This window comes from Marmota flaviventris, chromosome 1, assembly GCF_047511675.1.
Source record: "Marmota flaviventris isolate mMarFla1 chromosome 1, mMarFla1.hap1, whole genome shotgun sequence".
In the NCBI taxonomy this organism is placed as follows: domain Eukaryota; kingdom Metazoa; phylum Chordata; class Mammalia; order Rodentia; family Sciuridae; genus Marmota; species Marmota flaviventris.
Window position 1 is genome coordinate 52786861 of NC_092498.1, and position 16415 is coordinate 52803275.

Here is a 16415-nt window from a genome sequence, read left to right on the forward strand (position 1 = left end):
TGTGAATTATATCTTCTTTGTACAAAGTTCATTGCACATTGGGCCACAAACTTGTGTGGATAGTTAACTCAGAGATCCAGATTCTATAATATGTTAGTGATGATTCTGAATATACAGCTTCACTGTCATTCCTTTAAAAGGTAGTAGAGAGGGATACAGAAGGCTCACTCTTATCAGCATGAAAGGAACTTATGCCATTTCTTCTCGTATTTCATTGCCAGAACACATCAAGTGGACAATGAGGATCAATTAGACTGCAGTTCCATGTCATTCTTACTAGACAAGGCAGAAAAAAAAATCTATCTCTAAACTTCTTTAGTTGAGAAGACCAAAAAATGGAAAGGGATGCCAATTTTATATTGACTAACAAAGTTTCTACCTGGGAATAATGTACATCATTTCTACTCACATTTTATTGGCCATGAAAGCCACCTGTCCATGCCAAATAGAAGGTAGCAGATACAATCTTGACATGCTTCTAGAATCACAAACTTCAAAATATTTAAGGCACATAACTATTAATGAGTATATTAGTTATGAAATGATTATAGGGACTGACATGGCAGAGATGGTCAAGGTGAATTTTAATATGTTTGCACATATATGCAACAGAATCTGCTGAGTGATTAGATAATGAGATAAGTGACTATTCCCTCATGACCAGCTGAGTGAGGGATAGTGTAATGTGGATGTGATTTCACTGTATGGATCTTAACTGTCCCCCAAAGGTTGTGTATTGAAGGTGCTAGGTCACCAGCCTGTAGTGTTATTGGGAGGTGATAGAAATTTTGGGAGGTGGACCCTACTGGAAGGAAGTTAGGTCATAGGGGCATGCCTTCATAGGGGATATTGAGAGTCCTTCTTCTCTCTGTGTTTCTTGGCTGCCCTGAGATGGACAGTTTTGATGTTCTGCATCACCCCAGACCAAAAGCAACAGGGCAAAGTGACCATGACTGAAACCTCTGAAACCCTGAGTCAAAATAAAGTTTGCCTTCCTTTAAATTGTTTATCTCAAGTAGTATTTTGTCACAGAAGTATAAATCTGACGAACCCAAGTCATGAGAAGCAAAATTCATTCTCAACATCAAGGCAAGGAAAAGATTCATCTCTAAATATAGCAAATAGAGTTCAAATAATGTGTGATATAATCCTGTATCTATTTTTTTATTCTTTTTCCCCCATTGAGGTAAAGGGAGCATCAGATTCATTTTTAATTCTAGAAAGTAAAACTAAAATAATGGATTATGCAGCTACATACACATTTTCAGTTTATTATACCTGCATTCAGCAGTTTGGACACCTAATACTCTCTAAGAAGAAAAATCCTGATTTCTTAAATATATATATGGGAAAGAAGATGTGCAAAAAGGGGAAACTTCCCTCATTGTGCCCAGGTCCACACCATTGTCTCCTGGTTGCACTCCTAGTTCAAAGTCCACTCTTGCTATGACTTTTTAAAGAGGCTCTTGTCAGTTTAAATTTCTTAACTGTCAGGTACAATGGTGATGTGTTTCATCTGCCTGTGTCAAGCACATCACTTTATTTCTGTTCACAGTGAACAAAAAATGTCAGTCGGAAAGGCAAGCTTTGGGGGAAGACTTCAAACCAACTAAAAGCCAGACTTACCTTGTAAAAAGATTCAAATGAAGTTTGACATGAAGTATGGCATCCTGGACCATTCAGATTGCAGCTAATCTTGACAATGTGCAATTAATTACACCTTTCATTATGATTATACAGAGACTATTTCACATATTATAATTTTCAGGATGTTAGCAATTCAAAATTTAGGTCTCTTTTATCTCCAACTGCAGAAGTGCATAATTTGACATTTGTCATAAAAAATTGTTCCTCACATAAAAAAAATCATATATCCAAAATGCTTAGAGGACAAAGACCAAAACTTCAGTAAATTCACAATTATTAATTTTTTCAGCTCAAATGTTTCTCCCTAGCCTTATTTCCTCCCAAACCACCACAGAGACAGACCCTTACCCTTCTTAATTTCAACTAAACTTACTTAACTCATGGTAACATTGTAACCTATCATTCAGTAGGAAAACATCTCCTCCAAAAGGAAATAATCTTACATTAGACAAATATCCAAATAACATACTTAGTTTATTTTACTTAAACAAAATCACATGTTTATTTATTAACCATTTGCTGTGATTGTGACTGTGTTTGGCTATATCTAATTAGTCACTCTCAGGAACAGAGAATGGGGATGATTGGGGTCAATTTCACCATAAAGTCATGACTTGAATGGAGCCCAGGTTTCACAAAGGTGATTCGACTACAGGGACTACATATTAGTCATTTTTACATCTCACTAACTGGTATTCATAGATACTCAACAAAAATATGAAAGACAGAAGAATTGTGTGGTCCTTTACCTTTAATAGTATAGTAGCAGGTTTAAAATATAGGAGAAATAAAAAAGATAATAACCATTACCACTGAGATTATACTAATAAAACTGAGAACTTGTATTCAACAAATTTTTCTGTTTTGTTTTTCTGAATGCCACTTCCCTATTTTTTGGTGCAGGGCTTTGTGTGCAACTTTCTATTTCTTCATAATTTCCCTATTTTCACTAAAGCTTTCTTCCGGGTACATGGTGACTATTGGCTCATGAGGCGATTTGTATGAATTAGAAAATATTTCCATTCCACTAGGGTAATCCAGCCCCACTCTGAATATTTTCTAAGCTTCATGGATCAGGAACCACAGCACTCGCCAGATTTTAGCCTCACTACACCTCTTCCAGGCCCCTTGTACAACCAGCACTCCACACAGAAATCATGTTTTAGAAAAGTAACTAGAGTACCTTATTTCTGCCATGATATTTCCATTTTGGAAAACAAGGTGATATCAGATTAAAACCCATTATATATTTTATAATTACAGACAAAAGAAATAAAATGCTTTTATACCCAGATCTTGTAGGTAGAACTCCTAAGGATTCTATCAATACACTATTAGAAAGTATAAGCAATTTTATCATTTGCAAAGCATAAGGTTAATACACAAAAGTCAATTGCATCTTCATTTTTTTTGTTTCTTTTCTTAACAGCTTTACCCAGGTATATTTACTGCACATATTTAATGCACATAATTGAATGAGTCTGGACATATAAAACATCTATAAAAGTATCATACTAATCAAAATAATAGCCATATCCATCATACCCAAAAAAATGCCTTTTTTTTTCCTTTTTGTAGTAAGAACACTTATTATGAGATCCACTGTTTTAAAGATGTTTAAGTGCTTGACAATGTCTTGTTGAATGAAGCTCTGGAACTAATTTATCTAGCATAAATGAAACTTTATATCAATTGAACAATGACTCACCATTTCTCAGATACTCTACACCCTGGCAACTACTCACTATTCTATTCTTTGTTAAGATGAATAGTTGTAACTTTATAAACGAGCAACAAATAATTGGAAAATTAAAGTATAAATATGTCATTTGAAGTTTCATCAAAATATTATGGATAAACAGAAATATACAAGGCCTCACCTCCAAAAATATTGTTGAAAGAAATGATAAAAACAAAAACCACATAAATGGTAAGTCAACTTGTTCTTAGATGGAGAAGATTTGATATGTTATGATGTTCTTTCTTCAAAATATAGTTCTATATTTTCTCTGTGGTCCCAGCAGACTGTATTTGACAAGGAGAAAACTGAAAAACTGATTATGAAGTTTCTAAATAAGTACAAAGGATCTAAAGCAGCTAAAACAACCCTGAAAAAGAGTGGAGTTTGAGAACTTATACCAAGTCATTTCCAGACCTGTTCTAATTGGTGAAAGTAGTGCAAAAATAGACAATATGATAGAAAAACCTAGAAATAACCATGCCTGTACTAGCAATTGATTCTCATCAAAGTAGCCCAATTAATAAAAGGGAAAGTAAAAGATTTTCAATAGAAGTTGTTACCAGTTAACCATATGAAAAAATTGACCTTTGGCCCCTATTTCGAACCATCTCAAATTGTAAATTCTCTATGGAAAATAGATCTAATCTTCAATGCTCAATTGTAAGCTTCTAGAATGATAAGGAGAAGAAATATTAGGCATTATCTTCACAACATTGGAGTAGCACTGGATTTCTGGGAGAGTTAAAAGAAAAATGCTAACTATAAAAAGAGTGAATATGCTGAACTTGATTGGATTTAAATTTCTAAAGACAGACAGGGCTATCTTGACTGTGTATGAATGGGGTTATCTCATAGCTAGACAGGGCACTTCTATGCTTCTATCTAGTATGTCTAAAAGTATGGTAGTGACATGTGGTCAAGGTAAGGATGAGGTACTAGTGACTGAGTTATGATATGCTATTCAAACTTGGAAACACCTCTGGAGACACCAGGTACTAGCTTGTCTGTTGTTCACAGATATCTGGTGACATTCCCCTGGTTTAATCAGTGACCTCGCCTAGCTTTAGTTACTTGTCAGGTTAACTCTATGACTCTAAAAGAAGCTTAGGCCTGGACTTTCCTGACACTGAGCTACCTTATGCATATCTTGGTGGTTCACGACACAAAGAAACAAAGCACCTAAGGGGTTGCACCTGTGGGTTTTCAGATTTCTATGTGGTTGTCTGTGTTTTCTCCCTATTGTGCTTTATTGGATAGTATGAAATAGTGCTAAGACGTTATTTCTTCCCACATGATTACCTAGCTATGACCCCATAGTTGGTTGAAATACTTTCTTTTCCCATCCTTTTATTACTGCATTCCATGAGGACAAACTATAATGTCTTGTGAGTCCTTTTTATTTGTTTGATTCTGAGTCAGGTACTCTGTCTTATTGAACAACTGAAGAATGCTGTGACTTAGGCCACAATTTCTAATTTTTAAATCTTCATTATTCCACAACTAGATGGGCATTTGAAAGTCAGTTATTTAAAACTATGAGCTTCATTTTCCTCATCAATTTAATGAGAGCAATTATAATGTCAATCTCATGAGGTTGTCACAAGGACTAAATGAGTAATAAGATGTAAGGAGCATATAGTTATAGTCAATAAGTCTTATTATTTATCACAACCATCATCACCAACCTAACTACCACTGTTACTGGTATTTCTATCAATACTATTATGACTATTATCATAACCATTATACTTAATAGAATACAGTAGAATTTGTAGAAGTTGATATATATGCTAATTCTCCACTCTGACACCAACTTGTATTTAAGAAATAATTTGCCACTCGCTCTAAATGCAAATAAAGTTCCATTTTAAGAAGAAATTACCCTAGGTAGTAAAATGTATCTCAGCTTTTATCTCCTTACAGTGACATATCAAAGTTTTTATTCAGTATACACACAATTTATTTTAGACTATCCATATCTTTATTTCCACCATAGTTTAGAACACAGCTCCATTTATAGAAGGACAAACTCTGGTACCTTAAAATGGAGAAGATTTCAATATGCACAAAACTAAACTTAAAAAGGAAAAGATAAAATATCTTAAACTGAATTTTAATTATTAATGGTTCAAAGGGCATTTTCCCCCATAGATGCTGATAGAAAATGCTTTTTTTATTTTGAAAATCTAGTAAGAACACTTTGTATTCCAAAATTAAAGGTTTGATTCAAAGTTCACTTTATTAAATAATAGTTTTTAATAACCGTCATAAGTGAAAAAAACATCTCATGATGATATTATGTCCAAACAAAAATACTGTCAACTATACTTATTAGATTCTGATGCTAATATTTCAGTCACATTAAAAAATTCCCTGAAAGATTTTATTGAAATGATCTGGCAAAATTCCACTTTTCTGAATGCCTATTACTTCTTTAAACTAATCAGATGATGCCGCTTTTTAATAGTTTTAACAAAGAGATTTAACTACCATAGAAATATTATTCATAAAGAAGATTAATAAATATGTTAGAAAGGTTGTTTCCTATTTTTGAAAATGTGAATTATTTTTAGGTGGAATGCATTTTTGTTTAGCCACCAAAATTATTGTAAAATAGTGAAACATTGCTGAGAAGTCATCAAAAATTTTCATTCAATAGTTCAAGTTTCTTTCAAAAACTCAGTAACTTCTCCAATTACTGTTAATGTGCTATTCTACTTTGAAGGGTCAGATTGTTCACCTCAACACTTGCCTGAAACCATATGAGAAAATTTTCTTTTATTTAGATTTTTTTCTTCTAAAATAAAAAGTGTGTTGATCATATTTAAATCCAACTTTTAAGACTTTCACTGATAATTGGAGGCATAGTTCTAAATAATACATCCTCAAAGTCATATCTCTTTATTGTAATGCATTTTAAATATTATTTATAAAGATTTTAATTTTTAACTTATTTGTATCATAGAGTAAAGCATTTTGTGCACTGTTAGCTTAATTTGTCTTGCTATAATAGCTTTCCTAAAAATAATGCAAAAAGTGCAGCCCACATTTAATGTTATTTTCTGAAACTTATAAAATGGAGTATAAGTTTGAAAAAATGGAATCAAGGTAATTCACTGTGGTTACATTTACATAATCTTTTAAAGCTTTGTTTTTTTTTAATTAAAAGAATCCTGCTTTCATAATTGAATCCAGTGCCTCTTATTTTGAGTGGTTCATTGAGAATCAACTTGAGTATTTAATCATTTATCAAATTGCTTAAGGCAAAATTTTTTTAAAATTATTTTCATCCAACAGTATTCACACTAAGTAAATTCATCTATTAGCTGGTATTTCAAATCTTCAGCAATATTTTCCATGTATACTTTGCTAATAGCAGTAATTTCTGATAAGAATAAATTTTGGCTTGTGGTAGTATTATTGTTTTTCCTCTATTACCTTAGCAAGTTTTACTGTGGAAGGATTAATAAGTATTTCTCCAATAATATCTGATTGTTGCCTTTAAGACTAATATTCTCCAAAAAAAAGCCTTCTTAGTAATTGCCATTGTATTTGAATTAGGTGACATTTTATAATGTAATATACTGAGCATTATTCTCAAAAAAACTAAAAACACTGAAACTATTGTCATTTTTCCTCTTGTTTTGGATGATTATTTTAAAATGTATGTTGTAATAGTTAATATCTAAAGTTAAAATAGTTGCTCCAGGTGCTGGTTATTTTAAGAATTACAAATGCAAATCCATGTTACAAATGTTTTCAATATTTTCAAAAATTCAGGAGAAATGTACTATCATATCAAACAAGTTTATGATTATTTTAGCCTGGTATTATGAATAATGAATGTACATATAAGAAGCAGAAATTCCAGGTCTGCCATTTTCATTTTTGCTTATTCTTATAATATTAATTTTAAAGGATATATTTTCTTTTTAGGGATCTTTTAGGTCACATTTCTATTTTTTGATAATGACTTTGTTAAAACTATATAATGCTATCTGCAAGTTTTATTGTGCACTGGAAATTAATACTGTCAACCTTTTCACAATCTCTTATTCTATTCTTTCACTCAAATCACTGTAATTCTTTCTTATTATATTCTTAAATCACCTTAAGAATTAATGAATTATCATCTATATTTCAACAAGATCCTCAGGTGATTGTTATGCACATTAAAATTTGAGAAACAGATAAAAACTAACATTTCCTTTGTGGTTAAGGAAAATTTACATTCAATTTTTCTTGTAAGAGCTTCAAACCATGGTGTGTCTTTGTTCTCAATTCTTTTATTCTCAAAGATTTGTCAGAGAATGTATGGTTTGGATAAGAAGTGCCTCTACCCCAAGCTCTTGTGCTAATGTAGGAATGTTTAGAAGTAAAACAATTGGATTGTGAGAGCTGTAATGGAATCAATCATCCTACTTTGAATGAAGTAAGTGGTAACTACAAACAGGTGGGGCATGGCCACAGGTTGGTCACTGAAAGCATGCCTTGAAAAGATTAATCTTCCCTGTGGCCCTCTTCCCTTTCTCTATCTGTTCCTGGGCACTGTAAATGGAATACCACATCTTTCTGCCATGATGTTCTACCTCACCTTAGACCCAGAGCAATGGAGTGAGCTCACTTTGGACTGAACCTCTGAAACCATGAGCCAAAATAAGCTTTTCTTCCTATAAGTTGCCTCATCAGATATTTTGATCACAGCAATGAAAAGCTGACTAACACATGGGGTATAGGAAGCAAGCTAAAGCTTTTTAATATTTAACATGTATTTATACATAACTTCACTGAAGAGACCCTGGATTGCCACAGGGCAGAACAGAACAATAAAAGATTTCTAATCAAAAACAATCAAGAGTGAGATGAAATAAAATGAAAGAGTTAAGATTCTTCAGAAGTCTATCTCTTCATAAAATTAAACACTGGCAAATGTGGTCAGAAAGAACTTCTTCACAACTAAGGAAACTAACCAAAAGCTTGCAGCAACCCGGGGAACATTCATTTAGGAAAAACAACTGAATCTCAGTAACAACAGCAAGTTTTGTGTTATTTCATTCCCCCACCTGCAGCACATTGGCAGTCTTGAAAATAGTAGCCCTTATTCTTAGTTGAGTTACTACAGGGAGGTAAAAAGATCTTACTTACTAAAAATTGCAATGATTTGTTTTGATCTCTAGGGTGGTACTTAGAAGACCCACTAAAAAGGCTTGCTTTATCTTATGTAGCTCAGAATTCACCCAGAACTAACCCACTACCCAGGCGGCATTTGTTACAAACATTTACAGGCAAGTATTTTAGTACTGATGCCTGAAGCAAAGGATAACAGCTGGGAAAACACTAGACTAACCAAAATCCTTACATGAAAGTTTGAGGAAGTGGATGGTTTGAAAATAAGGACTCTGAAAACCTTTGCCCTGCCCTGGGAATTTAGAAAGCAAACGCACTGAACTGTTTAGATGCTCAGGAAAGACATGAGATGATACTAAACTGATTTTAAATTTCTGAAAGAAGCTAAGAAAGGTGATATTTAAAGAGTTAAATTATAGCACATTAATGATGTCTCACAATTAAGCAGAGTATTAATAAAGAGATAGAAATTATGAAAAAAAACTAATTTTAATTCTGGAGTTGAAACTAAAGTAAGAAAAGAAAAATATTTATTAGAAAGTGTCAATCACAAATATATCATGTGGAAAAAAATATACAACAACTTGAAGATAGGCCAATTTTTATGATCTAGTATGAAAAATAGAAAGTAAAAAGAATAAAATTGAACAGAACCTGAGAGATCTGTAGAACACCATCAGGCATAGACATAATGGAAGGAAAGGAAGTTCCAAAAGGAAGGAAGAACCAGAACCCATCAGAAATAATAATTGAAAAAAATGGCCAGATTTTATGAACATTCATCAATATGTATAACCAAGAAACTCAATGAATTTCAAGCAGGATAAACTTAAAGACATCTACACACATGACGATAAAACTGATGAAACTCAAAAACAATCTTGAAAAATACCAAGGGAGAAGTAGAGGGGATCCATGATAAAGAACAACAGTTGCTTTCTCATTAGAAACAACAAAGGACTGAAGGCAGTGGGTTGGCATAAATAAAATTGTCAATGGAGAATTCTATATCCAGCACAACTACCCTTTAAACATTCAAGAATTAGTCCTAGGTCCTTCACATGAGACTTGGATGTTTTCAGATAAAAACAATAAGAGAGTCAAAAAACAAACAAAAGAAATCCTGTAGGAATATTAGACATACCCTGCAGGGAATGCAAAAGGGACTTCTATAGACTAAAGTGAAAGGACACTAATCACTAAGGTAGATACACAAGCTACCTATAAACAGTTATTTACACTACTGAAATCAAGGTGAAACTGATCCAAATTTTTAAGGTTAAGGCAGTGACTATAATTTCCAAGACAATCAATAAGAAATTAACACAAAATATGCAATATTAAAGAAGAAATGGAGAATTTTAAATTGATAAATGATAAATATCTGTTTACCACAATAAGGCAGCAGTGGAAGGATGAAATGCAATAATGGATTTGATGGAGAACAAATATTAAAGTGGCAAAAGTAAATTCAGCCTTATCAGTAATTACTTCAAATGTAAATGAATTAACATCTCAAATGAAAAGGCAGATTGTTCAAAAAGAAACAAACAGAAGTAAGTTAATCATCTTGTCATGTGTTGACTACAAGTGACTTACTCTAAATTTAGAGATACAAGTCGATTGAAAGTAAAAGGAACCGAAAATTTTGTTCTATGTAAACAGTTGTCAAGAGGTGGGGTTCTACTCAAAAATCTTAACACCAAAACAAACAAACAAACAAACAAACAAACAAAAAAACACACACACACAAATAATTCAAGAAATAAATGGGCCAAGGAACTAAACAGACAATCCTCAGAAGATGATATATAATCAATCAACAAATATATGGAAAAAAATGTTCAGTATCTCTAGCAATCAGAGAAATGCAAATCAAAAGTACTCTAAGATTTCCTCTCATTCCAGTCAGAATGGCAGCTATTAAGAATACAAACAACAATGAATGTTGGAGAGGATGTGGGGATAAGGGCACACTCTTACAATGCTGGTGAGACTGCAAATTAGTGCAACTAATCTGGAAAGCAGTGTGAAGATTCCTTGGAAAATTAGGAATAGAACCATCATTTGACCCCGGTATCCCACTCCTTGGTTTATACCCAATGGACTTAAAAACAGCATACTACAGGGACACAGCCACACAATGTTTATAGCATCACAATTCACAATAGCTAAATTGTGGATCCAACCTAGATACCCTTCAGTAGATGAATGGATAAAAAAAATGTGGTATATATACACAATGAAATATTACTCAGCATTAAAAGAAAATAAAATCATGGAATTTGCAGATAAATGGATGGAGTTGGAGAATATAATGTTAAGTGAAATAAGCCAATCCCCCGCCTCCCCAAAAAAACAACTGCCAAATGTCTTCTCTGATATAAGGATGCTGATTCATAATGGGGATAGGGGAGCATGGGAGGAATGGAAGAACTTTAGATAGGGCAAAGTTGAGAGAAGGGAAGGGGGCAGGTATCTGGGTAGGAAAGATGGTAGAATGAGATGGACATCATTACTCTAAGTACATGTATGGAAACATGAATGGTGTACTCTACTTTGTGTTAAACCAGAAACATGAAAAATTCTGCTTTATTTGTGTAATATGAATTGAGCTGCATTCTGCTGTCATATATAACTAATTAGAATAAATAAAATTTTAAAAAAGAGTTGGGGTACTACACAATTATAAAATAATACAGGCTTCAGAACTAAAAAAAAATGTTACCAGAGACCAAAAAATTATATAATGATAAATGTATCAATTCATGAAGAATATACCAGAAGAAAATATGAAAAATTCACACTGATGTGCAATTTAAATAATAAAAAACAATAACTCAAAGAAGATACCATGACATTTTTAAAAGTAACTTGAGATGAATGATAATAGAATATCCCAAAATTTTATGGAGTGCAGCAACAGTTATGCTCAAAGGAAAATTTATAGATTTAATTACCTATATTAGAAAAGAAGAAAGACTATATATCTACAATTTAATTTTTCACTTTTAGAAACCAAGCAAAGAATAGCAGATGTAACCCAAAGCAAGAAGAAAGATAGAAATAACAAAGATAACTGGAAAAATAAATGAAATAGAGAATAGAAAAAAAAAAGAATTTGAACAAATCAAAAGTTAGTCCTTGGAAAGATTTAAAACATTAGCAATTCTTTGGCTAAGGAAAGTAAAAATACTAAAGTTACTAAAATCAAAAATGAGGACGTTATTATCAACCATAGTGAAATTGAAAGAATAATAAAATGATACAATGTACAACAGAATCCTAACAAATTATGTAATTTACAAAGTGAATGAATTCCTGAAACATAGAAATTACTGACACTCACTAAAAAGAAAAAAACAAAAGAAACCCTAAGCAAATCTATAGCAAATAAAGAAATTGAGTTAATAAGATTTTTGGTTTTTGTTTTTAAAAAGCAAATAATAACAAAAGCCATGCAGAATGAGAAGTATAGGTCTGGAGGGCTTCACTGGTGAATTTAAAATTGTAAAGTTTAAAGATAACTTAACACCAATCTTTCTCAAATAATTCCAAAATATAGAAGAGTATCAAACACTTCCAACAAAATACTAGAGAAGTTAATCTAGAATACTATTAACAGAGTTACCCTCTATGATGAAGTGGATTTTATACAAGGAATGAGAATGATTCAACAGATGAAAATCAATCAATGTATTGATAGAAAAAAGGGGAATACAGAATCTTCTCAATGGACTCAGAAATAACTTCCTGACAAAAATCCAACATGAATTCATGATGGAAAATAAATAAACAAAACTAAAAATAGATGAGAACTTCCTCGATGTAATGAAGGGCACTTAAGAAAAGTCCATAACTAATATCATACCTAATGTGAATGACTAAGATGTTCCTCTTAAGATGAGGAAAGTCAAATGTCTGTGGTCAGCACTTCTATTCAACATTGTATTGGAAGTCTAGCTATAAAACATATACAAGGAAAATAAAATAAAGACATCCATATTGGAAAGTAATAACAAACAATTTCCAGAAGACATTATTTTATGTAAAGAAAATTCTGAAGAATTCACTAAAAGAAATGTATTGTTAATGGAAAAAAATTTATCAAAATTGGAGGATACAGGTTAATATAGAAAATGAGTTATATTTCCATATAGTAAAAGTAAATGGCCCCAAATCAAAATTAATAAAACTGTAGTATTTTTAATAGCATCAAAAAGAATTTAATAAATTCAACTAAGGAAGTGAAAGATTAATGAAATGGAAACTATAAAACATTATTGAAAAAAAAAACATGAAAGAACTAAATAAATAGAAAGATATCCCCATGTTTATGGATTGAGAAGCTTAAAATTGCCAAGAAGCCAGTGTTCTCTATATTGGTCTGTCTTTTTTATTCCTAATGGGGGAAGTTGGTTCTAAACTTCATATGGAAATATAAGGGAAGCAAAATACCTTAAATCATCTTGAAATAGAACAAAGTTAGAAGACTCATATTTCAAACATAACACAATAGTAGTAAAAACATCAAAGTACTGACCTAAGCACAGACATTTGGATCAATGGAATAGAATTAAAATATCAGAAATAACCCAGCTATACTCAATTGATTTTATACCTTGAAAAGCCACTTCAATGGAAAAAGAATAGTCATTTTTTAACAAATGAGTCAACTGGAAAAATCAAAAAAATTATAGATTTGGACCCCTACCTCACACTACATATAAAAATTAACTCATAATGAATTAAAGACTTCAATATAAGATTCAAATCTATTTGTTTAATCCTTTTCATTGCTGTGACCAAATGACTTGACAAGAATAATTTTAGAGGAGGAAAAGTTAATTTGGTTCTCATGGTTTCAGTCCATAGACAGCCAACTACATTGCTATGCCCTAGGCATGTTAGATTATTATGACACAAGAGTGTGGTAGAGGAAAGTGTCTCAAGACATGGCTTCAGGGAAATAAAGACAGCTCCATTCTCCAGGGACAAAATATATACCACAAAGGCATAGCCTCAATTACCTACTCTTCCAGTCATACCCTACGGGCCTACAGTTACCACCCAGTTAATCCCTACCAGGGGATAAATGCACTCATTAGATTAAAGCTCTCATAACTCAATCATTTCACCTCTAAACTTTCTTGCATTGTCTCACAAGTGAGTTTTTGGCATACACCTAATATCTAAACCATAACGGCTATAAAACATTAGAAGGAAACATTAAATAGATCATCATAAATTTGGATCAGGCAACCATTTTTAAATATACCATCAAAAATTTGTTAAATTGATTAGTAAAATGTGGTATATCCATATAGTAAAATATTATTAATACATAAAAAAGGAATGAAGGAAGAACTGATATACGTATGCTGTCAGGGATGAAACATGAAGAAACCTATTATAAACAAAAGATACTAGACACAAAAGACCACATATTATATGATTCCACTTATGTGAACTATACACAATAGATATATATGAACAGACAGAAAGTAGATTAGTCAACATCAGAAAAGGGGGTGAGAGATTGATTGGGAGGGTCAGTATTTGGGGGAATGTATCAGAAAGATTCTGAATTTAGATACCAGTGAGGATTTCACAATATTGCAAATTGAACACTTTAAAATGTTTGTGTTTTAAAGTCCTATCTACTCAATTAGAATCTCATCCCCTGAAATGCATTCTCATGGTCTTTGGAAGGTATACCTCTCTAAAAGAACACTATCAGCATGAAGGTTCCTGATGTATAATAAATAGTCTATTCAATTAGTCCATTGCAAATAGCAATTAGTCAATTGCCTAGAGTTAGACAGCCTATGACAGTTGCTATGAGAGTGCAGAAATGTAGACGTAGTTAGCTTCAGACATGTAATCAGTTAACCTCTGCACATAGAAACAAAATAATTCCAGGCACTGAGACAAAACCAAAGAGCTGCAGAAAGAAGGCTGTATACTAAAAGCAGCATTTAAATGGACCTTAACATTTAAGAGAACTTTGTATGCAAAGAGAAGAGAAGGATGATGAAAGTGGAACCAACAACATGAACAAACATGGAAGAATGACACAGTATGACAAAAGGGATCTGATACCAAGGGTATATACTAAGATGAAGCAGGAAGGGTATGGCTTCTCAGGATGGACAATGGGCATGAGAAAAGTACAAACTCATAATAAATTTATATTAAGCTATTATTTTTACTATCTTAAGTTTTATATTAAGCAAAGAATAGAGACTATCTTGACAGTAGCTCTATTTCCCTCCTGACATGTCACTTATTGTCTCTGAGGTGTGACGGGGGTGGGGGGGGTGATATTCAACAGCTCACGATCTGTCCAAGAAAGCTAGTATCTTTTTGGATTGCAGAATTATTTTCTGTTGTATTCTAGGACTTTGATAATTAGGATTCTCATCAGTTTCAGGAGAAATGCATTCAATTATACTTTCAAGAGAAAAAATTGCAGACAGCTGGGCTTTCTTACCTCATGCTCAACCTAACATCAACAAGACCATATTCTTTTCTTTGGAAAAAGCAAATTCAGTGCTTGCCTTGCATCACTATTTTTTTTCATTTTCTACTACCCAGATGTCCAAACTTCCAGAAAACTATTTATCTTCAAAATCAGAATGAAGCCAAATGTCTGAACACCTTGAGTTGTTTTCCTTATATAACAATATTCAAGGAGATTCCAGAAGATAGAAATTGTTATGATTCCGCATGTGATAAGAATAACTTAATGTTGTGATAACTAATTGGATGCTTCCGACTGTTTCTGTTCCTCAAGAGAACCTGGCTAATACTCTGTGGTTTGTTGTTTGGGAAATGATTTAGGAACATGGTTTTAAATTTAAGAAAATTCATTATAGACTCAATATTAAAGTCTATGATAGTAGATGAGAACTTTTAGGACAATAATCCAATAAAAAAAGTAAAAGAGTATATCATTCCTGATACTATTTCCAAACCAACTTTCTATAAGTGTTTCGTAAACCTTTCAAACAATGAATGTGAGTCCCAGAACTATAGAAATATTTCAATCAAAAACCCTAAATGACTTCTTGATTGATTAGATCTTACTCTCATTTCTATCCTCTTTCCCTATAGATCTAGTCTAGATGTTCCAAACATAATCTACAAAGGTTTGGTGGAGGTTTACCTTACTGCATCAGCAGCATGGACTGCCTCCCTGATTTCCTTCAAGAATTTAGCTCCATCTTCCCCTAACAGCAGCTCCTTCTTCAGTGTAATATTTACACCTCATTTCTCTCCTTTATACTGTCATTCATTCCGCACTGATTATTGTCTCTTGAAACCACACCGAGCAAGCTTTGCTTTTGTTTCCAACATTTAATCAAAACTATTCTTGTCAAGGTCACGAATGACTGCATATTGCCAAATTCAAAGGTGAATTATAAGTGTTCATCTTTTTTACCTTCTGAAGCACTTCATACCATTCACTGGCATACTTTCTTTGCCTGGCCTCTAGCAGGGACTCTTTTATTGTTCTGTTGTTTTTATCCTCTATTAACCTCTGTTTTCAATAGCTTTTGCTATATTCTCCTTTTTCCAAACAGTATTTAGTTTAGATAACTCTTTTCTCTCTTCTTTATTTATCCTCAGTCTCTGGTTGTTCGCTCCAGACCTTAAAATATTTTTTATAAACTGAATACTCCCACAGTTACAATTACAGACCTGAATCTTCCCATAATGCAACACTTTTATTCAACATCCCATTTCATATCTCCACTTGTCATTCAAAACAACTCAAATGTATCTGAAACTAAGTTCTTTATTCTCCCCCACTCTATACACAAAGCCAATCCTGTTGCTAACTCACTTTTTATATGTAAGCAGATGTCACCCACATTTATCAAGTTGCTCAGGGCAA